The sequence below is a fragment of the Calonectris borealis genome, chromosome 10 (genome assembly GCF_964195595.1).
Source record: "Calonectris borealis chromosome 10, bCalBor7.hap1.2, whole genome shotgun sequence".
Taxonomy (NCBI): domain Eukaryota; kingdom Metazoa; phylum Chordata; class Aves; order Procellariiformes; family Procellariidae; genus Calonectris; species Calonectris borealis.
In genome coordinates this window covers 5,415,473-5,437,812 of record NC_134321.1, presented here as the reverse complement: position 1 = coordinate 5,437,812, position 22,340 = coordinate 5,415,473, and the positions used below count along the sequence as shown (strand labels likewise).

The following is a 22,340-nucleotide window of genomic DNA, read 5'->3' as shown; positions in this document are numbered from 1 at the left end:
CAGTCCAACTGATTAAAGATCTTCAGAAAGCAGGATATCCCACCTAGAGCCGTTAATCCTTATCTGGATCCTTACACACCCACACCCCTGCCAACATCAGATCTGAGGATCGAGAAGAAGAGCCCATCCTTCTTCCTTATTACTTCTGTCCCTTTCTTTTGCGTATGCCCGCTGGTGCTACTATCACAGCCTATTCAATGTACACTACACAACCTTCACTTTGCTTACCTTAAAGCAAGAGGGAAGCTACAACCAGTAATTTTTTTTTCCTTACTTTTTCCCCCATGTAAAACGAAGCGAGGGAAGAGATCCCAGGCTGAGCGTCTTTTCAGAAGCAGTAGGTCCCTAAACTGGGCGAGATATATAAATGATACGACATGACTCACGAACATCGTCTAGCAGGTAACGGCACACAAACAGCAGTAGCTAGTTAATGATGATCTGCAATAATGTCGGGGAGACTTGTTACCATGTAAGTAACCTGCCACGCCGGGGATACAAATTGTCTCTGATTTGATAGCACCTACTGCCGAGAGGAGCGTTATCAATGTGCTAGCTTGCTCAGATAAATGGAGTACTATTTCCCTGTGCTGCTGCTGTCACTTTCTCCGGTCCATCAGCCTCTTTCTTAAACCGATTGCTATTTTTATTACACTCCTTAAAACACGAAGCGGGAGACTCCTTTTCCTGAAACACACCGGCTAGATAGATGACGCCTTTTAAATAATATTCTTTTCTCCCTGGCCCTGATCCTTGCAATGTTGTTGCTTACTTTGGAGGGGGAAACAAAATAAAAGTGGCAAGCCATATCTCTCCATTCCAAAGGGAGTGGTTTCCCAAGAAAAGCATAGTTTTGTTCCCTTGCTATTTCCTTTCGGCACTGCAGACAAGCAGGCAGAGACCCGCTACTAAAACTGACCCCAGCAGCTAAGAAACAACGCTCCTACAGAAAATACCTGCTGCAGTTCGAGGGCAGCAGGTGGCAATTTGGGGGGGATGATCTAGATTCTTAACGGGACTTATCGCTTCTAAATTCCGGATTTGGTAGGCAAAAAGGAAAATTATCGGGAAACAGAAGTCTAAAATTAGGCGAGATGCTACTGAAAAGGAAAATAACTTCCAGCTTTATTTTAAGAACTGGAATTGTGTTTCCTGCTTCCATTGCTGCAGTTCTTCTGGAAAGGAAGTTGCCCGCAAGGAACGGATAAAATATAGAAAACCTTGTGGATTCAAAAATGTTTTCCCCACACTTCTATAAAAATAAAATCCAGAGGCTGGTAGAGCACACTGTTTTCACTGTAGAAGATACAATGCCAAAGGGGGGGGGGGAAAGCGCTCACTAATACAATAGGTCATTGTATTTGGAGATCTACCACATATGTTACTCCAAGGGCTCTCAACCTTAAACTTGGAAAGTCTAAGACACTGGAGCCATGATATATAAAGTAAGACCCAAGTTCCAAATATTTGATTTAGCAAAGTAAATATGGTTGTTTTTATTGGGTGCAACAAGCATTTTTCAGAGAGTGAAGAATTATGGTAAACATCTGCTAATCATACTCACAAAAGAGGTCATTGTGTTTAAATCCAAGGTCATATTAATAGCTATATTTAATTAATAAAACCCAACAGTAATATTACCCAAGTTTCCAACAACGTCTGCTTCCTGACACTCAAGGACCTATTCATTAATGGACCACTTATATTGTTTTTTCTTGATATTGCTGCTGAATTCTTACAAAGCTTTTAGGCCATACGACAGAGGCCTGACTTAGAAGTAAACTGCATCATGTTATGCTATATGTCTCTGGGGTATTATACCATGTGGACATAGTTTGTGAACACATGCGCTAACAAAAATACCGGAATATGTGATATTCCATGAAGGTGGTCTTGCACTTCCAGGTTTCCAAGTCTTCTCCCATGCATGGGATAGGCAAGAGCATCACCTCTGCTTCTGAACTAGGAGATAATGTTCTTCGTCGAGTCATTCATTGCCTAGATGTAAGTTAGAGCTGCACCTGCATTTCATGAGAGCTTTTGTGCTTGAAAAGAAAGAAAGAAAGAAAGAAAGAAAGAAAGAAAGAAAGAAAGAAAGAAAGAAAAGAAATCCTAGCTTTTCAAGAAATGTTGGATTTCCTCCGTACTTCCAACCCGTCGCTGGTTAGATCTGGAAGGGCAATTTCTCAACGTGTTTATAAGTTGCACAGCCCTGGTGAATTACTGCCCAAAGTGAACCGAGTGTTTCGCTACTTCTAGTTCATTTTGCCTGTTAAGAAGCACGCTGTTGAAACGTTGAGCTCCAACAGGAAAATGAACCTGGTTTTCGCTTACTCAGGTGTTAAACAGCACAGCTTTTTTCAAATCTCAGGAGGTGTCCTGGATGAAACTGATACAAATGAGAAATGAATCAGATCTTAGATCTTCTAATGCTCGATTGTTTAAATTTAAGGAAACGGAGATCTATTGAAAAGTAGGTTTTCTTGCATACCCAGACTTCTTCATGTAACTGCAGTCATTGATGTTTATAGATTTCTGTTCTGTGAAAGATAAATCTAGCTTGTTGCATGAAAAATCCTCGAATGCACTGATGTTTATTCACTGAATTTCCATATCCTTTACACTTGAAGTTATTTTCTCTTTTCCACAATGTATGTGAAAACCGTGACATTTTATATATTCTACACAAGTTCCTCACACCATACTGCACTATCTCCATGTTATTATATATACTGCAGTAATGCCATTTCCAATTCATTACAAAACACTACTCACTTTTATGCACCAGATGTCCTAGCTTTGGTAGGACCAAGTTATTTTCTGCCCAACAAGTCTTGAAGGCAAAAATAGTTGTTCCTGTATCTTTGTATACAGCCAGGCCAGTTCACCTACTTGTGTCAAGACTTCCACCCCGGTAGACATAGGTGCTTTGTCTTACCCAACGTTTAGACAATTTGCCACCGAAGACGACTATGGAAACCCGTGTTATGTACAAATCCGTAACACTGGCTACCGAGTCCTGGTCTGAAAAAATTCAGACAGGAAGTCCTGATAACTCAGTTCTCAGATGGCCCTCCTACCTCTCATGGCTTCATGACCAGGTGGATTCCTCTCTACATCTCCTGCCCTTAAATCTACAGCCTAAACGTTTTCCAGAAGCCTGGATTTGTTCATGCACAATCTAACCTTAGCACAGGAGCGACAGCAGCAGCAAAAACCATCCTGTCTGCAGCTTAGTGCGTATCGTGGGCCTGCAGCCCCCCAAAACCTCTTGTCAAAAGCAGAGAGAGAGTCAGAAGCTGTTCAGCAAGCTCTGTGCAATGCTCCTCAGCACCTTCCCATTATCCTGGGGACACAGGGAGACCTTCCGACAAGCAAAAATGAACCAGAGGTATTTTGGGAGAGGTCCTTGACACAGGGAGCCGAGAGGGAGAGCGGCTGAAGGAGGACAGAGCAGGAGGAGAAGAGAGGAGAGCCGAGCGCGAGACATTATCTTCTGCTCTCCTTTGCAAATGCATGTGGGAATGGCGGCACTGGACACAGCCAGGGAACGACGAGCTCTCTGGATCAAAGCCCCTAAGTCCGGTTCCACCCCTGAGAATGAACTTCTACCCAAGTTCAGAATTTAAGGAAGGACCACACCAGGCTGGACTAAATTTAAGGTTAGGTACCTCATACAGGCAACCTCTTGGTGGAACAGAAAGATAAAATAGCAGGTGAGTTTACACGTAAATTCATAGCTTTGGGTAGTAAGGTGCAAGAGCATAAGTCAGTCATGGGTAATAAATCTTAGGCTAAAGTAATTCATTAGCCATTTTGGCATCACACACGAAAGGCATCACTTTGATCTAATGTATTTCAGTGCACTCTGCTATCATCTGCACTGACTGTGCTTTGTTGAGATGAAGGGCTTTTTAATCCAAATCAGAAAGTGAGGCTTCTGCACAGATGCTCTAATTTAGGAGTTATAATTAACAGACTTACTGCTAATCAGATCTCATCATACCTCCCCTAAGGCCCCAAATGTGGGAAACAACAGAAGAAAGGACCAAAGGTGCCTCAAGACAGCATCTAAATTTGTGTCTACAATTTTGTGTGTTCAAACCCATGCGGTTGTATGTGCGAAATTGGTGGGAAACATGATCTTGTGGTTGAAGTAAATGCAGAGAAATCAGGATGCCCAAGGTCTGCTTCCACCCCTCCATCTCGTTAGGCAAATTATGCAGGACTTGATTTTCAAAACTGGGAATAGCCAGTAGCCTACAGAAGAGTGCATGTAACACTATCCCACAGCTAACTTACTGAATTGCATGTGCCTCTTACACAGCTGGCCCCTGACCTCTGCTCCAAACACTATTCCCACTGCAGAGATGGGGAAGGTAAGCTCTCGCTCCCAGCACCACCGCACGGCCCCGGGTGTTCATCTGCAAAGTCAAGGCGCTTGGGTCAGGACACACGGGACTACATAACCCTGCTCCTTCACGTTCACACTGCGCACGCGAAGGCAGAGCGTCGTGCCCACAAACGAGGAGGAGAACAACGACAGATCGTCCTGGAGTACGTTAGCACGCCAAGAACAGGAAAGAACGCTAGAAACCATTTTTACCAGGGGGCAATACAGCCTTGAGCACATACTTCAGCTCCTCCCCGGCAGCCACGCTGCCTTTGCCAAGCCCCCGTCCCTTGGTCGGCAGCTGCGGGGGCAGCCGCATACGAGGGACGGCACGTCCAGCCCGAGGCAGCTGAGCCCACACAATTAAACATTTCAACATTCGTGCAATTGCTGCATCACAAAACCTCAGCATTCATCATTTTGTCATACCAGTTAACCCAAAGCAAGTTAGCCTGAAATTTTTGGTACAGGCTCCCTTGCTGCTGGCTGTCCAAGTCCTGCATGCCCACCGAAGGATTTTTCAGTTGAGATGTCCAATTTAGCAAAGCGTTTGTTTCTTCGTAATCTCTGTACTCATTCAGTTGAGCCCATCAAAGGTCACATTAACTCTTTGGCTTGGAAAGCGCATCCCTGCATTAATACAGGTACAGACACACTCAGGATGTTTTCAAAGCAGATGAATTCACAAATCATGGGCAGCACGCTCCTGCCCATGGTTACAGAAGGATTACCCAAGGTTTCTCCAGCCGTTGGCTCATCCCCGACCTCCATTTTCTTCATGCCTGTGGTCAGACCAAAGCTAGTGGTGAAGGCAGCACGCAAGCTTGCCAGCAGCTGAAGGTTTGCCACCAGCTCTTTAGAAAACACGTAACCGTCAGCACGGGGAGCTGGGCAGGGGCCGCTCGGCTACATCGGATCCCACCCACCGCCTGGGGACACCACGCCGCTTCCCGGTGGCACAGAGAACCCCCCTTCATGCCCACCTGCAGCCTTGCTGTCACCCTATCCAAACACAGCTGGAGAGCATGGGGGGAAGAGGGTTCAGTCCAGAATGTGCCTTTCCCTCACCTTACCCTTGAAATAGCAGCTGGGTCCCGGCCAGCCCTGATCCTGACCTGCACGAGCTGTGTCAACACCAGCAGAAACAGAGCCTTCTGCCCAGGGCTCCCCAGCCCGCACCAGCACCAGCATGGAAGCTATCAAACCTGAAACATTACTGAATTTCCCTTCCCGTGGATGGTCACATTGAAATACTATTTTCAAAAAGTGGATTAATTATCCACTACGTAACTAGCAGGCATGCCTGCCTGCAGTCTCAAACCTGGATAGAGCATCATTCCCCTCAGAGAAGTTTCCCGACACATTTGCTGCATCTTTAACTTCCCAAATGCAGAGTTAAAACTGGTCCAAGTTTTAAAAAGACGGCACAGGAAAATGCACAGTGCCCACACTGTAACATCTCTGAACGAGGTATCCCTGTATGGGGATCCTGAGCAGACTCCTTTCCAGGCTTAAGGAGTTTATTCCTCGTGCCAGTTTGTATTTTCTATGTAAATTCATGCAGCTGCCTTGAAAGGAACCGAAGGTTTCTGTCAAGCCAAACTTTCTTTGTGAATTAAGAGTAAAATGCACAAACTCGCTGTTTAAGAATTAAATGTATGTGTTTTTATTGCAGCACGAACAGTTTTTGTAAGGTGAACAAGAGCTCATAGAGCCAGGTAAGTGTCTATAAATACAACACTTATTCTTATACAATATATGAATTTTGCCTTAAAAAAAACAGAACCTGATCATTCAGTATCAAAAAATCACAGCACAAAATTTGTACGTTTTTCTCAAGACCGAAATTCTAACTCATTTTCCATGCTGTACCCTAAAGCTCCTGTTCACTGCAACTGGGACATTGTTTTCTTGGTTTTTCTTTTTAAACAGCACGGAAAGAAAAAATAGTAGAGGGTGTCACTGCAAACACACGAACATGTACCATAAAAATGAAAACAAACCTGATTAACTCAGTTTAACTAAAGCTTCCAAGTTCCTTATCAGTACCTGGGACGTATCTGGAAGGGAGCTTTCCCACCCCAAAAGGAAGTGCCAGGGGTGTTCCCCACTCCCAAGGGTAGGCAAGGTTGGGTGGTTTGTCCTGTTGTGATTTAAATACGATGTGATCCTTATTCAGTGCTATAAAGTCTGCTCTGAGCATGCCAGTACATGTCAGCTTTCCCTTCACTCTGCAAGACAACATCCGCCTTCATGCAGAGTTCAAAAATATTTGATGATTTAAGCCAGCTTGCTACACTTAGGTTAGAACACAAAGCAGACTGCAGTGCTCAATATCAGAATCAGCATTTCCCCCCCCACCACCACTTGTGAATACATATATTTAGACCAAATAGGCTTTTGGCATCATTTTTACATGCCTACATCCAAGCCTACTGGTACTAGAAATCCTCTCTTCAGTATCATCAGCTGAGGATAAAGACATGAGACTTCCCATTCTCCAAGGACTGCCAGTCTCCTTAAACATAAATCTACTATTGTGCAAAAGGCAAAATCTCTAAGGATTTCTATCGCAGAAGAACAAGGAAAATAGCCCAATAACCGAGAAAATGGAGCAGTTTCACAGATTGGAGTGTTAAAGCAATATAAAGCAATTATGTGGTTGGGTGAAGGTAAGGAAGGGAGCAAAGACAGAAGAAGTTAAGGGGGTTTGGAACTGAAGGGAAAGTCTGATTCGGGACTACAGCAGCATCCTCAGAAATTGCAGACTGAAGAGGGCTGCTTGGGACATAGTTCAACAGCCACCGATGCGATGGGCAAAACCCCACTGCGCTCCAGATCAACCTCCAGTTAGCAAAAATGCACAGACACATCCAGCGGTGTTACTCACAAGTACCAACTGCACTAAGGGGGGAGAAAAGAAAGCGTTAAATTTTGAGAAGTACCATAAGCTTGATTCCGACAACGGCCAAAGCCGTGACAAAACCTTGTATGTCTTTCAGCACAATTAAGCAATTCATAGTATATTCAATTCACACTTTTTTTTTTCCACAACTGGGTGTGTAATTTTGTCTTGTTAAGCAGGCACCGAGTAGCACTATCCCACAGGTATCATTTCATTATTTCTCTAAATGCCACGTGCAGGGCAGCAGCATACACAGCGTGTGTGAGGTAGTGGGTGGTCTTATTTCCAATGCTGTAATATCTAAACCACAATAAGGTGGCTGGTTAAATACCAAGTCCCAACTTTAACTCTGCTTCTGGAACCTCGGGGGTTTATGTTTTCCAAGGTGATAGAAAGCCCCGCTACCAGATCTGGGGCTGCCCTACCGATTTAGAGCTGCTGGGCATCTGGTGCAGTACTTTGGGGATATATCACATTTATTAACTGTTCAGCTATGAGCTATCAGCTCATGGCAGGCACTTTACATTTAAGAAAGTGATGAGACTCATTAAGGCAGGATTGAACTGGAGACGCAAAGAATGCATTTGGTTAATCATATTAGCAAATATCCTTGCCTCGGCCTCGCCGTTTCCTGAGAGGGGTTGGGAAACCGTCCGAGGGAATGTGTTGCCTAGGGCCCCGACTTCACAAAGAAAGGCAAAATGGCAGGGAAATGTCTGGCTTAAAAAAAAAAAAAAAAAAAAGAAAAGAGGAAAAAAAAGGCACTGCTGCCCTGCTTCGTGCTGCTCTGCTTGGGGCTCTGCTGCCCCGCTGCTGCTTCTGGAGGCTGGGGCATCCGCGGGGGCATCGGCAAGGCTGAGGGAGAGGGCTTTGTGCTCGGTCTGCAGGCCTGTTCAGCAGGGAATTCAGATTAACGAACTTTAAGGCAACGCTGATGGATGAAATCACTCTTGCCCCCTTCTTAAGTTGCACGTACAAGACTGCAGTGAGCACGCTGGATGGTGAAGGGGGGGGACACAGCAAAGAGGCACCGAAACTTCAGAAAAATTCATGTCACAGTGCCATCCCCGATGAAGTTAACAGATTTACACGAGTAGTACTCAGAACAGGATTTGCCCAAATGCACTGGATATATAATGAACAACAAAAAAGTTTTCTTTCTCAGGATTAACTAAAGAGCGCAATTTTCTCTTCTTTTTTCAATATGACTGTGTACAAGCAAACCTTCTTGCAGAAATTACTTGCATTTTAAACGTTATTGCTAATCTGCAATACAGCGTGTGTTTCCCTAGCAAAGTCATTAAAACGTGCACGGGTCAGGATGCTGAGGCTGCATTCATGATTCTTTACAGTTACAATATTAGTAAAGTATTTACTAAATTGACTACCACCTACTTTAAGTTAAATTTGCTGACAGATAAACTGAGCATAACCTCTGGCATTTTCAGACGTTTTCTTATGAATAGATATATTTTGCATGTTTTTGCATGCTAGGCCCTTTCCAAAATGCTGATTTGATCTCTGATATCAAGGCTTACTCACCTCCTTGAAGGTACAAAAGAAAGGTAGCAGTAGCTTGCATGTGGGTGAATGAGACTTTAATATATAGAAAGCACAAAACTTACTCTTTTTAGTTTATTTTAGATTCAAAAGCTGTAAAAGAGCACTAAAAATTCTGTCCTATTTCTGCATTGGTTGAAAAACTCAGCTGAGGAGAGATTTAAAAAGGGGGAGATATAAAAAGAATATTATTTGCATAGTCATAAATCATTATAAAACAATTATTCTGTAGCAAAAAAGCACTCGTTTCACAAGGGCAATCCAGCTTGAAGAGAGTGCACTATCTGTTAGCATCCTATTCTCAAAACAGACATCTCTGGACAGATTTGTTACAGTTTTGTAGATGCTAATGTGTAAACAGATTGTAAAATTATTTTTGGGCCTATAATAGGATTTAATGTGTTTAAGAGGTAGTCTTATACCTCTTTAACAAAGAGGCTTACAATATGGTAAGAATGTATCACGAAAAATATAATGCTTTTAACAGATAAATCCTCTTGGCAAAGGCTGTAATCTTTCAAACTTAATTGGTGAACTCATTAACGAACAACTGCCACTACAAGAAGAAAGACTATTGTCAGCGACTTATCGGGCAATGAGATAACAAACTTAATTATATTGTTTTCAGTGGATTTACATTTGCTTCCTTTAGGACACTAGATTTTCTAAACATTATTTCCTCGGCTGTATACAATTTCTTTCCCCCCTGTAAGAGAAAAGCAAGCCTGTCTACCACAAATAGGCAAAGAGAACAAACCCAAAAGCATCACAGCTTTGAACTAAGCATAACACAGTCCTAAAACTTCTGTCTTTATTATCTACTTGTAAAAAGTTATAAGCCTGTAAACTAGTTAATTTATGAGCCATGTTAATCATTTGTTCCCATTTGATCTGAGGTTTAGCAAACACGGTTTCCTGGGACGTAGGAGGATAATTTGCAGGTCCAGCTTGGCTCCGGAGGGGGCACTAACTAATTTGACACCGTAACATGACATTGATGGCAGGCACACACTAATGACCAAACTCCTAGATGCTCCTGTCAGCCTGTCGCTGCAGTGAAAAGCAAGTTCCTTCTTATTGCCAAAAAAAAGTGCAGAGTGGTCCTACTAATTATTCAGACATGCACTATAATGAGAATCTTAGTGCTCCCTTCCAACATACGAACCACTCACTAAAGCTCCCATTTGTCTGATACGGTAGCTGATTAGAATTTGTTTCTTGAATAGTAAAACCGCAGCTTAAAATAAAGCAGAAAGGATAAACAGCCTTTTATTCTGCATAAAACTCAGAAAGTGGCCATTTTGGTTTCAAGCTGGTTTTTTTGTCATTTATTTACACCAGAAGAATAGAAAATTGGATTAATTTTTAATAGTACTTCTTAAACAACATATACATCTTCATGGAGTTTTACTGTCTAGATCAGTCAGGACATAAATTCTGTGGACAAAGGGTGGCTCGGAAGGTATTTTCTTCTCTTTCTCTTCGGAGAAATGACATTTTCGAGAACAGAAACTTGCACCAGACAAATCAGGGGTTGGCAAAGAAGTGTCTGCTTTTCCTAGGTTATATTGTTAGAACTGATTCCTTAACATGAACTTTGGAAGCCCATAAGGACTTCACGTATTGCTGAATGATCTAGATGCAAAAACAGGGAAAAAAAAAAGTAAGAAAAGTTGAACAATGTTTTCCAGAATTGACATTTATTCCTCACTTTAGGTCCTGATCCAGCACAGGCTATGGAGTGTGCTTCAACTTCATACCTATGCTATCTTTACAATTCTGTAATTTTCAAAAGCCTCGGCAGCAATGCAGAATTGCAATCCACGAAGAGGCCAATGGACCTACCGGCGTATGTCGTATGTTAAACATACAGACTGAAGATATGTTACTACCCTGTAAAAGAGCCTGAATTTCTAAGGATAACACTTAGCTCTTTCTGAAAAGCAAACCCTTCTAAGAGCGTTTCAAGTGGGCCACCCAAAGCCGAGCACACGCTACTGAGTCATTTAGAAAAACGTAATAAACTCGAAAGTGCTATACACAAAGGTGAAGGAGACACGCGCTCCACTACCACCCCAGGACAGTTTGCAAGCCATTACTGGTTAATAGCTCTCTAGTGGTCTACAGGAATTCAATCAGTGGTCTCCCCTCGTACGCTGTATCCGCGCTGGAAAAGCCACAACTATTTGAGGAACACATTGGCAACCTATGGTTGGGGGGATCCCGCAGCACGGACGTGAGCGGGCTCAGGGCTGAACCCCATCCTCTACCTCCTCGCCCTGCCTTCGCTCTCCTGGCTTCTCATCAGCATGCTTATTGCTGACTCGCACAGATAACTATCTGTATTTAGGAGGGGTTTCATTTACGTGGAGTCTGATGCCTACAGTTCTCACGTTTTATGGTTCATCACCCCTTTTTCACGAGTGGGAATAGCAAAGGGGCTACCGTGCAGCATCAGAGGGCAGCAGGTAATGCCCATCATGCGCGGAGCCAAGCACCCGAGCATCCCCTCCGCCCGGCACCCGGGTCCCTTTGCAAAGCAGATCCCCCGGCAGCACGTGCTCCCTTTAGAAACCATGACACAGCAGAGCACCGGGCACCTCGCTCGTGACCCCAAATATTCCAGAAATTAATCTTCGAATAACTTTTACCAACTGCAGCACCACAAATCTATTATAGAGTGGCACAACTTCCGAGATGAAAGCGAAAGTACATGTTTGGAGAGCCAAACCAATGTAACGTAAATACTGGGTACACGCTGTTACATGTCATTTTGCAGCGCAACATGCGAAGAGCACATGAATCATTAGCGAGAGAACAACCCTGGCACCTACCCCAGAAATACCTCACTCAGCACCCAGCAGGAAAGAAAAGATCAAAAAAAGAGATCCCAGAATCAAAAACAGAGGCTCAGCTCCTACAGAAAGATACACTTAACAGCGTTCATCTCGTTGGAAAATAGAGGTACTGTATCCAAGATACGGCACCGCTAACATTTTCCACATGGCTGGGGATGGATTGGTGAGTGGCCTTCTTCTAAACAACAGCATCTCTATGTGCCAGCTGTTGGAAAAATGAAGACACGGTGCATTTTGCACTCTGTTCTCATAAACCCTCAGTATTAATTCAGATAGAGGAGAAGAGAGTTTATTTCAAACCAGATTATGCCACGTTCAGCCACATTGTGTGGACACGCTGCAGTAGCCTCCTCGCCCAGCATGCCGGAGTGTGAAGAACAATCCTTTTATATCCACAGCATGACTTGGCCAACTTTAAAACGCAACAACTAAAAACTCCAACGTCCTTCTGTCAGTTTAACTGCTAATTTGCAATGGATTCGGTTACACTTCCCGTTTAAGGCAAGTTCTCCCTGAGCGCTGGCTAAGAAATCTTGGGCAAGAGGAAGCAGCAACCACCAAAGAGTTTTAAAAAAAAAAAATCTCACCCACAACTTCAGAAAAGGCGGCAGAAGCCCTCCTGCTGCCCCCCCCCACCCCGGGCTGGCAGCTGGAGGATGGCAGCAGCCCTGCAATCTCGATGGGTCCCGCTGCAGACGGCGGGGGTCTGCCCCGAGGCTAGAGAGAAGCTGCGGTGAGGGTGCCAGGCCAGCCCGGGCGGCCGGGAGCACCGGTGAGGAAGTCCCCTCCTTTCCCCGCCATCCCTCTCTGAAGATGACTCAGAGGTAGGTGAGGCACGAAGGATGCCGTTCCCTACAACGGCACGAACAGAGGAGAGGCTCACCCTCTGTCAGGACAAGGAGCAGCTCTCGGGACAGGTTCAGATCACAAACCTCCTGATCCTGGTGCTCCGGCAAGGCTTCCACGCGAGATGGCTGGATCACCGTGGCTCCCTGGGCAGGGGCTCTCCGTGACCCAACTCGCACCACCAACCCACCTTGAAGACCCTCCTTAGGTCTCAAAGAAGGCACAGTGAGAAGGATCTTAAGCATTTTAACTTAACTGCAAAGTGAGCCGCTAACTGAACTTTACGAAACACATGGAGACAGACTGGGACTTACTTAGCTCTTTAAAATTAGTGAAGTCGTATGGGTTGGTAAAAGCAATGTTAGGACCATAATTAATCAGGATCAAAGTAAACACACGATCTGGGAAAGGTCCTCTCAGTCCCCACTAGGTCAACCCTCCATGTCTCTCCACTCACTCACAACCGCGCTTTAAAGCGGCCTTTCCCCCCCTCTCCTGCTCTGGCAAGGAAAGACAAGGACTTGCATCACTCAGCTACTCGTCCCTGTGGGTACCTCTCCATGGCACACACTCTCTGCACATTAAAGCACTAGTTTCACAAATTCACTGCAGAGTTTTATCAGAAATGCCATTTAGCTAACTATTGGATAAGAAAGAATAACTGAAGCTTACTATTTTTCTTCCTCTGTGTACTATGGTTGGTCACGTGAAAGAAGCGCTCCTTCCAGCATGGCCTAGACTGGGCAAAAAAAAAAAAAAAAAAGAAATCTATGTACAAAATCACTCAAAAGACTAGCTTCAGGCTAGGCATAAATCGCTAGGTAAAATAAAATAAGTAATGGTTTCATCGCACTGATCCAAACAATCAGCAATCACTCACAACCCTCTGCTTGTCCTTCCAGGCACCGACTGCCGGATCACAGCCTGGTGAAGGAGACAAAGTACAACTGCAAGATGGCAACTAGATAAAAGAGCAGGAGGGGTTGCTTTATCTGAACAAGCAAGCTATGAAGAAAGGAACTGGTGATTACTGGTCCTGTGAAATCCCACAGAGATACCCTGGAGAAAAAGGACTAAAGGGTATATATATGTGTTAAGTCTGTAAGAGAAAGAGATACTGGTAAAAGAATCATCTTCTTGACGCTTCTTCAAAAGGCATCACCTCCACTTGCCACCTCTTCTCATCCTTCTTCGGTCACCACCGCACAAGAGACGCCAAACACATTTAAAGTAAGAGTCAAAATACCAATTCCCCAAGAGGATCAGAAGTTATACAAGAGGGTCTCCCCTTCCTGACAAAACTCCTCTGCTTTTTAGTCTTCCCCGAGAAAGACAGCGGAGAGGCTACAGCCCAACGGCGAGGGGCAGGGGGTACCTCGTGACCAGCCCAGGACAAACATCACACCGGGGGGACGGAGGAGCCTTTGCCATAAGCCAAAGCGGATGCTGGCTGAGGTTAGCAAAGCTCCTGCCTTCACACACAAAAGTGTTTTATTTTAGAAGAGAAAGAGACAGGTTTGTGGTGATGTTGCCCTCAGGCTTCTGGGATTTTGTTTGTTTGTTTTTTTTGAAATAATTTAGCAAGTTATGCCTCCATGTAACATATGAAGGTGATTTGATGTGGTAATTACCTATTACATTTGACAAGGTAATTAATGGAGCAAAATACCACTGTACAATGTGTAAATTTAGTTTGCTATCATTAAAACATGTGTCTGCTTAGCAAACTGTTCTGCTCATAAAAAAAAAAAGGGATGGAAAACTCCCAACTGCGCATACCCTGTCATCCAGAAAGTGTATGGACTGACCTTCAGCTTCAACGACACTCCTGCCCCAACAGACATTCTCTAGCAGGACCAGAGAATTCTAAAAACTAATAAAAGAAAACTAGCAGGAGCGGTACAGATCTTCGTAGAGATCTTTAACACCTCAGCTAAAAATGCCTGAGACTGATGTAAACGTTTGTTTACAGCTCAAGAATAAAATACCCTTGAAAACTGTTTTCTTTTCAGAAATTCCCCTCCAATGTGTCAGGTATATCAAACTGGAATGAAGGGTTGCACTGCTCTTGGAAAATGAAAACCAGCAGCATCACTGAGAAGATGCTCGGAAATTTTCAATCACTTCAAATGCTCTGATGACTTTGTCTCTAGATGAAGCCATCCGAGCACGCACTGACGTAAAGGAGACGTCAAAGACCCACATGCAAAGCTAAATACAAACTAACAGGAACAAAGTAAATATTGTAATTATTATTAGCGCTAAATAAGTAAAATGTTCCTAAGTACAGAATATATTCAGACCATGTACTTGGGCCTGTGGAAAATGAAAACACATGCTTGACTGAAGTGCCCAAAACCAAACCAGAAACCTTCAGTGGTTGTACCAAGACCGTCCCTGAGTTACCAAGCAGCAGGATTAATACCTGCTTCCAGCTCAGATTTCTCCTACTGTTGTTTTCACATTAGAATGTCTTAAACAGTTTACGGTTTGAAATAATCCCGAACACAACGTAAATCTCTTTGCACAGAAAGACTAGCAAAGAATAAGAAAACAACACAAGCATCCACATACCAAACCCAAGTGATTTAGAAGCAAAGGTATCCAATCTGTAATGCCATATTTAAGAATTTCCTGTCCTTATTCTTACAGACTGTATCCTCATAACCTTTTAATAAAAAAACCCAGACACTATTCTGAAATCATCTTCACTGCCAAAGGAACCCTTGGAAATGCAGTAAGGTCCTGCTGGCTGAAGGTATTTTTAAATAGCTCTGCCTCTGCACTAGAGGTAATTCCATTGCATTCCACTACATACACCAGAAAAACTCTTAAATCCTCCCAAACAAAAATGAAGGCTTGAGTGATGAGTACCAAGGAGTACCAAAGCTAAACAAATCTCCTCCCATCCTTAATTTAAAGAAATTTAGGAAAGTACTTTCTCAAAGGAAGAAGGCCCCCAAAGAAACCCTTGGGAGAACATTAACCTACTTCTTCTTAACCAGATGCAACCCACTTCACAGCACTCATTGCTCCGCTGCAGAGGACAAGACTCACAGGGGGACATACATGCTCGTGAGAGGGTGGGCTAAAAAAAATCCACAAGGATGTTTTTCCAGCAGTTTCCTTACCCGTTTCACACGAGAGTGCTTGTTTAGAGCATCCTTGGCCATAGCAGTGGGCCACCAGTGGGGCTCATTACCCAGCTGCCGGGTGCAGCTAGGGACAGACCGACCTCCCTGCCCAACGCACCAACGGACAACACCATGGGTTTCATCAGCGTGACTGAGCCGCATCCAGGGTGTCCCCCACCTCGCCCTCGCCCACCCTCCCCTTCCTCGCTCCCAGCGCCCAGGACCCCAGCAAGGCACCTGCCAGGAGAAACGCGATCCCGGCTCCTTTCACACCCAAGCATGAAGTGGTAGACGGGAAAAAACCCTCTCCTTTCCGCAGGTTCTTCTATTACTAATAGTTTTGATTTTATTATGTGGAGGTGAGAAACAAAACCCGACATTTGACTGAACTGGGGGGTGGGGGGAGGAATTAATAAGGAAAGAAAAAGAGTGCCTTCCGTGAGGGATACACATTTGAATGATTCAACAGGCTAAAAAGTCTTGGCTCTTGGTTGAGCAGAGCAGCTGCCAACCTCTTCTTTGGACAGGGAAAGCCATCCAGGTGCAGCAGCGCTGGATACGGGAGCACGACGAGAGGTGGGATCGGATGAGCCAGAAGACCCTTCCCAGCCCATGCTCCTGTCGCAAGAGAAACACCCGATAACTGCAGGACACCAGTAAAACAACCACGCTGGTGAATCCGAGCTCCCCACAACTCCCCGACGCAAACGCACCGGGCACTTAGAGTAATCGCAAGTCCAAGTTCCTGGAGATAATGTCAATACCTACCTCTGGTCCCGACACACTTGCACTGCTGGTGCAAGAGCCTCCAGAACTTTGTGAGCTCGCTGGATGATGAGCCCAACGTGGCTTAAAGCAGCAAGTTGGAAAAGCTCCTATCTTAACAAGATTTAGAAAAACTTAATTAAAACATGTTCATGTAAGAGAATAAGGAAGAAAAGAATAGAGTGACTGCAACTTTATCTAAAAGTTCATGTACGCTCACATAAATGTAAAAATTAATACTATTTTCTCATTATATGAAATACTGAAATCTTTTAATCCTCTCTCGCAAACCCTGTCTTGTATGCACAAGGAAGCAGTACTACCATTTGCGCACTCTCTTCTTAAATATTTTTACCCATTGCTTCAGACAAAAAAAAAAAAAGAAAGGAAAAAAAAAAGAAAAGAAACACCACCACACTTGAATCTATCAGCAACACTTTAAGGGTCACGTAGACAATCCTGGAAAGCGACAGAGAAGTTCACGGAGCTCCACAACACTTCGTATTTTACAGAAAGAGCCTCTCTTATAGTGAATGGAGATGAAAACAAGTCATTCCTTACGGTTTTTTCATAAGGGTAAAAATGCTTCACACGTAATTAAGTTATATGTGGAGAAATGTTTTTTTTCAGTCCTTTAATTATTCATCAGGTATAGCATTGTTTTACTGTATGAAATGTTTGATATACAGAAAAGCTTATTCTTTCAGAAGTATATTCTTTCAGAAGTATAATTTCAGCCTCAGTTCAATTATATTATTCCTACCAGTAGCTAAAGAGAGTTTTGCTAAATCATTGCAAATGGTATTTTCAGGCAGTGAGAAAATTCAAGTCTTGCACCTCTCCCCTTTGCTCCCCCCTCTTGAGCCTTAACTATGTTGTTTTCTTACAATTAATTATTTAGGTGGTTCCAGTAACAATATATTATTACTGCTGTACAGTCACACAGACATGAGCTGAGCGGTGATACAATTCATCGCTGTTTCGTTTCGCCTAGGACTTGTACCGCCTGAGAAAAGAAATTTTCCTTCAACTTAAAACTTGCTTAAACTTAGCAATTCAGCACTTCAGTGTTATTTTTCTAGGACGTAACTAGCAATAAAAGATTGCTATAAATACGTTCTCCCTATATTCGTGCGCTGCATAAATATACTTTAATGGTGGTAATTGAAATTTGAATAGGATGCCAACACCTCAGGCAGACTGACGCGACATTTAATTTATACAATTAAACATGAGGGTGGGGAAGCACTAAACAAACAATGTTTGTTAGTTGTATGTTTTACATGAGACCTATTTTCTCAGTTTATCTGTCCTGGGTTGGGTTCGGCGGAGTAACATCTCACAAAGCAGAGAATTAGCCCCCGGTAGGGTCTGGCACAAGGGAAACAGAGATGCTCGCCTAAGCGGGCACCCGCGCCGCCGAGGCACAGGGACCCCGCTGCGAATGCCCAGACGGAGCTCAGGAGGAGGGATCATCCCTTCACGGATTCACACGATGAACCCAAGAGCAAAAAGCCATTTTAAACCGTGCGGGCTTGATCACCAGCTCACCAAGTGCAAGGTGGTGCTTTAATCCCCTCCATCCGACGGGCTCCGGATCAGACCCTATACAACTTGACATTTCTAAAGACTCAAAAGGTACATTCCTGCCAAAACAAATCATGGAATTAAATGCAAAAGAAGCCAGGTATGTAACAAGTCACCTACACATAAAATACAGCTTAATTGGGGAAGCAATCACAGAACTGTACAAGTATTTTTTTCTACTGCAATACAAACCAGGAAAGTACAAAGTCAGGCCCTAACTTTTCTGCACATACCAGGGCAGAAAGGGAGATGTTACAGCCCGATGTTTTAAAGCTGAGCAGATTCAGGTCCTCTCATCCCACCGGCAACAACCCCTCTCCAGATAAACTATTTTTTGTAATCTGTTTAGTCAACAAATTGTGTTTCTGTTTGCACGCTGATTCATCAAAGCGTGATGAATCTCTGCCCATACTATAAATGCAGAACACATCTTTTATTAAACAGTGCCCAAGAAGGGTGCCTATAATTATCAGAACTACAACTATGGCTAAAGGAAATGGACAAAAAAAGCAAGAAAGGAGGGGAAAAAAAAAAAAATCAGTTTTCTACATTGTCACAGGTGAAATTCCAGCCCTTATATACGAGTGCAGAAAACTTAGTCAAAGCATGGCAGAGGGCATGCGTGCAAGCACACGTGCATGCTAGTGCAACTGCACATATATTAGCAATATGGGCTATTTTTAATGCACATCAAAATCACTCAGTGAGGGGTTTTTCTCTTTCTGAATCTGCACTATATGGCCCATCAGCATTACATCAGCTTTTAATATAAGCAGGATTACAAATCAGGTATCTCCCTCGGTAGTGCTGTGACTCTGGAAAAAGCAGGTGCTATTTCCAAGTACGCATATGGGCAACCATTACAATATGAAATATGCAGACGGTGATGGGCAAGGTGGAACGGGAGGTGAATACAGTAACACCGAGACAAAACAGAGGCAGAGCTAACGAAACCCAGATTGTACCACAAATGAAACGAGTTGAACAAAATCTCAGTTTGCCTTGCATAGCACCGTTGAGCAAACCAGTCTTTAGACATGAAAACAGGCAGGTTTCATCAACACCAAAAGCAAAACTTGCATGACCTTTCCAAGAGAGGAGGATTTCAATGCAGGGCTCTTGCAAGACAAGATACGATCTGCAGGTTTGAAGAGACATTGCAGCCATGCGCACCAAGACTGCGCTGTCTTCCAGTGTGACTTATTCTGGTTTATGACGACTTTTACGGACGTTAAAATTCAGCCATCTTACAAACCTGGTCCCACCAAATCACAACGCTCAATAGCGAGCACGCTCATGGGGAGAAGTGCCTCCTGCCTCACCGAGAGCACCCCTTCTTGAGGGGTACACATCACCCACCGCTCTGTATCACAGGCTTCAGAACCACACTCCGATGGTCATGACAAAAAAAAGTGTATAGCAGTTGCCATTCATTTGAAGAACCCTTGCTCATTCTTCAGAGCATGCTTTCGCCTCATTATTGAGAAAGTTAATAATGCAGCTGACCTCATGGAATAGGCATCATTGGTGAGATTCATCAGCAGGCAATAATAAACTCAAATAAATCAAACAGAATGAAAGTGAAACGTATCAACTTTACCCATTATTTTGCCACAAAGCACCTTTAATCCACTGCTTTAATTCTACCTCCAGTTGTGCCTTAAATATATACCCACAGCACATTATTTTTTTCTTGGGATTATTTTTGTCTTTGCATCTTTCCCGGAAAATGAAGTCTCATTTTGCTTAATCCTCATCATGTAAATATGTTCGGTTTTATTAGCAATAACTACACTCTAATCCTGTTTGGATAATTTATCAATGTTTCTGGGTTTCAAGAATATAAAAAGGTATCATCTTATTTTTTCACCATTAGCATCATATTTAAAAGTCATTTTATATTTGATTTTAAAAGCCGATTGACCTGCTTACTTAAAACAAGCTTGAGATATTTTTTCCTTTTTCTCTCTTTGCCATAGACTACAGTGACTGTAACTGTAGGCTATCGTTGCTTTATTATTTTAAAACATAAAGATAATAAGAGACAGCGTTTTAGCTTCAAACACACATGCTGCAGGACTGTGCCTGAGTTGCATCAACTTTCTTCAGCTACAACAGAATTAAAAAGCTCACCATGAACACGGCACAACCATGGCCTCTACCAAACTTAAGAGAAGTAGCATTAAGTTTATTAAACTGGAAGGTAACTGTTGACACATACTTGCTTTCAAGGGGTCCTTGGCAAGAAAGTGGCAGCAGTTACAACAAATTAACAGCATACAATAAAAACGCCATAAACATGCAGCATACATAATAAATCCAATCAAGTCTACAAGTCGCACAGATAAAAATGACAAACAGCTACTGTCTCTGAAAATAAAAAATATACATTTCTCAAATGCTGCTGTTCATCATTACAACATATTTTTGCCCCTAAATCTAAAATACAAATTAAGTGATTTTAATATGAACAGCATTGTACATAATATATTTACTTTCTCATTTCCCCTCTCCTTCCCCCCCTTCCCCTCTTTTCTAGCTTGCGAAACAGGGGAACTCCTTCAGCGAAGCCTCCTTTGGGCTGATCTGCTGTTCAAAGATCTGCGCTGAATGCGCGGTGTTTATACAGATGTTAGCTGAGTGATGTTCAGCAAAACACGACGAGTATCCCTGCACTGACAGAACACAAATACCACAGTACTTATGGCGACTGTTGCTCCACAATTTATTGGCTGACTGCATTAATTTCCTGCATCTGATCTGTTTCTAATTCTAGCTGCTGAGGTTGGGGTCTGAAATTTGTAGCCAATACGAGGCATTTTAAAGTTTGAGCAACGTACGCTGAATTTCAGCTCAGAAGAAAAGAGGCCGTCCCAAAAGGGAGCAAACGGAGGTGAATTCGGGTCCGTTCAGCATCTGGATGTCTTTATTGCCAGATTAAAGAGCCCTTCTTGCTAGCGAGTAGGAACTTGGCAAGGTGCAGCTTTGCAGCCTCTGTCTGCTGTACCTGTGTCGATATTCCAAAAGGAGCTGCCGCAGTGGGAAGACTTGCACAGAAGAGGGAGGATTAACAAGCTCACACACAAGAATAATTTTTTTTAAAAAAAAAAAAAAAATCTATAAAGTGCTTCAACTGCACAAACTCCTCCTTGTTAATCAAAGGGAGGAAACAAAGGACTTCCTTAAATATCACCTATATGGAGGTGTAATAATGTAAGTAAATTATAAAAATTAAAAGTCATTAAAGAGAGTAATTAAGAATAACTGTTTAGATAACAATGACTTTCTTGACATCCTCATAACAGAGGTTCGACTTTTTAATCACTCTTTTGCAATAACTCGCATAACTTCAGAATAATTGCAGATTTTTGATTTTTATACATCCGAAAGAGCATAAAAGTGAAAACCATAAATTATATGCTAACTCCAGCTGTTAAATGTTGGCATTTTGTCTTAAAAAAAAAAAAGTTCAAAATCTGTTTCCTTAAACCAAGGAAATGTGGAAAAAGGCCATCCTGCCAGTGGAAACATTCAACAGCAGAAAGCTCACGCTGCGGTTTCTTGCCGAGGCAGCAAACTTCTCTAAAAGGGAAGTTACTGCCAACTCAAATACTGTTTGCTTTCACACCCAAGAACAAACTGTGTGCATGGTGAAGGCTTCCTGAGGGCTCAATGCAGCTGGAGCATGCTGAATAAAGGTAACTAATGTCAAAGCTACTGTAAACTTGTTCTCATTTTTCTATCAGCAAGTTACCATCAATGGAAACACGACTATTATTCTGCCATCCTTCCTTTAAAAAAAAAAAAAGAGAGAGAGAGAGAGAAATGAACTTTTATTTTTATTTACCCTCATTTTAATCCTCTAGTTTACGGTTTGTTGCTGCTTCTGAGTGGACAAGCCTGGGGGCTTGTCTGCAAAACTTTCCCCTGCCCTTTAAGAGGACAGGTCAAGCTCAACTTCATAAGCACAACAAAGATGAATTTCCAGGGCTGAACACAATACGCAAGAAGGTTCCTCTCCCCCAGCAGGAAATGCAAAGGGAGGGTTTCACTGCAACTTGACAAACGAGAGCCAGAAAGCCGTGCCAAAGCAAACATAATTACTGGGAGGGCTCAGCTCTAACGAAGATGACAGTTAGATGGGTGTCCTACCATGGCCGGTGACGGTCACGCTACTGTTACGCAAGACGGGTGTGCATTTACTCACACCAGTACTGGTGCAGAGATGGGAAACAACCTCTTCAGAGTAAGTGCAGGTAGTGGCATCCTCATCTGGCCTGGCTGCTGCAGGC

At 43.2% G+C, this 22,340-nt stretch overlaps 1 protein-coding gene across 11 annotated transcripts in view; it reads right to left on the bottom strand.

Moving 5' to 3' along the window:
• The window catches only part of FOXP1 (forkhead box P1), a 389,271-nt gene that overhangs the window by 248,748 nt on the left and 118,183 nt on the right, over positions 1–22,340 (bottom strand). Inside the window, exon 3 of one of the 11 annotated variants that reach the window (XM_075158627.1) lies at positions 13,235–13,296. The exons of the other annotated variants lie outside the window; for them this stretch is intronic. The gene's annotated coding sequence lies outside the window, so the exon portion shown is untranslated. The remainder of the gene's footprint in view (positions 1–13,234; positions 13,297–22,340) is intronic. 11 annotated transcript variants of the gene reach the window in all.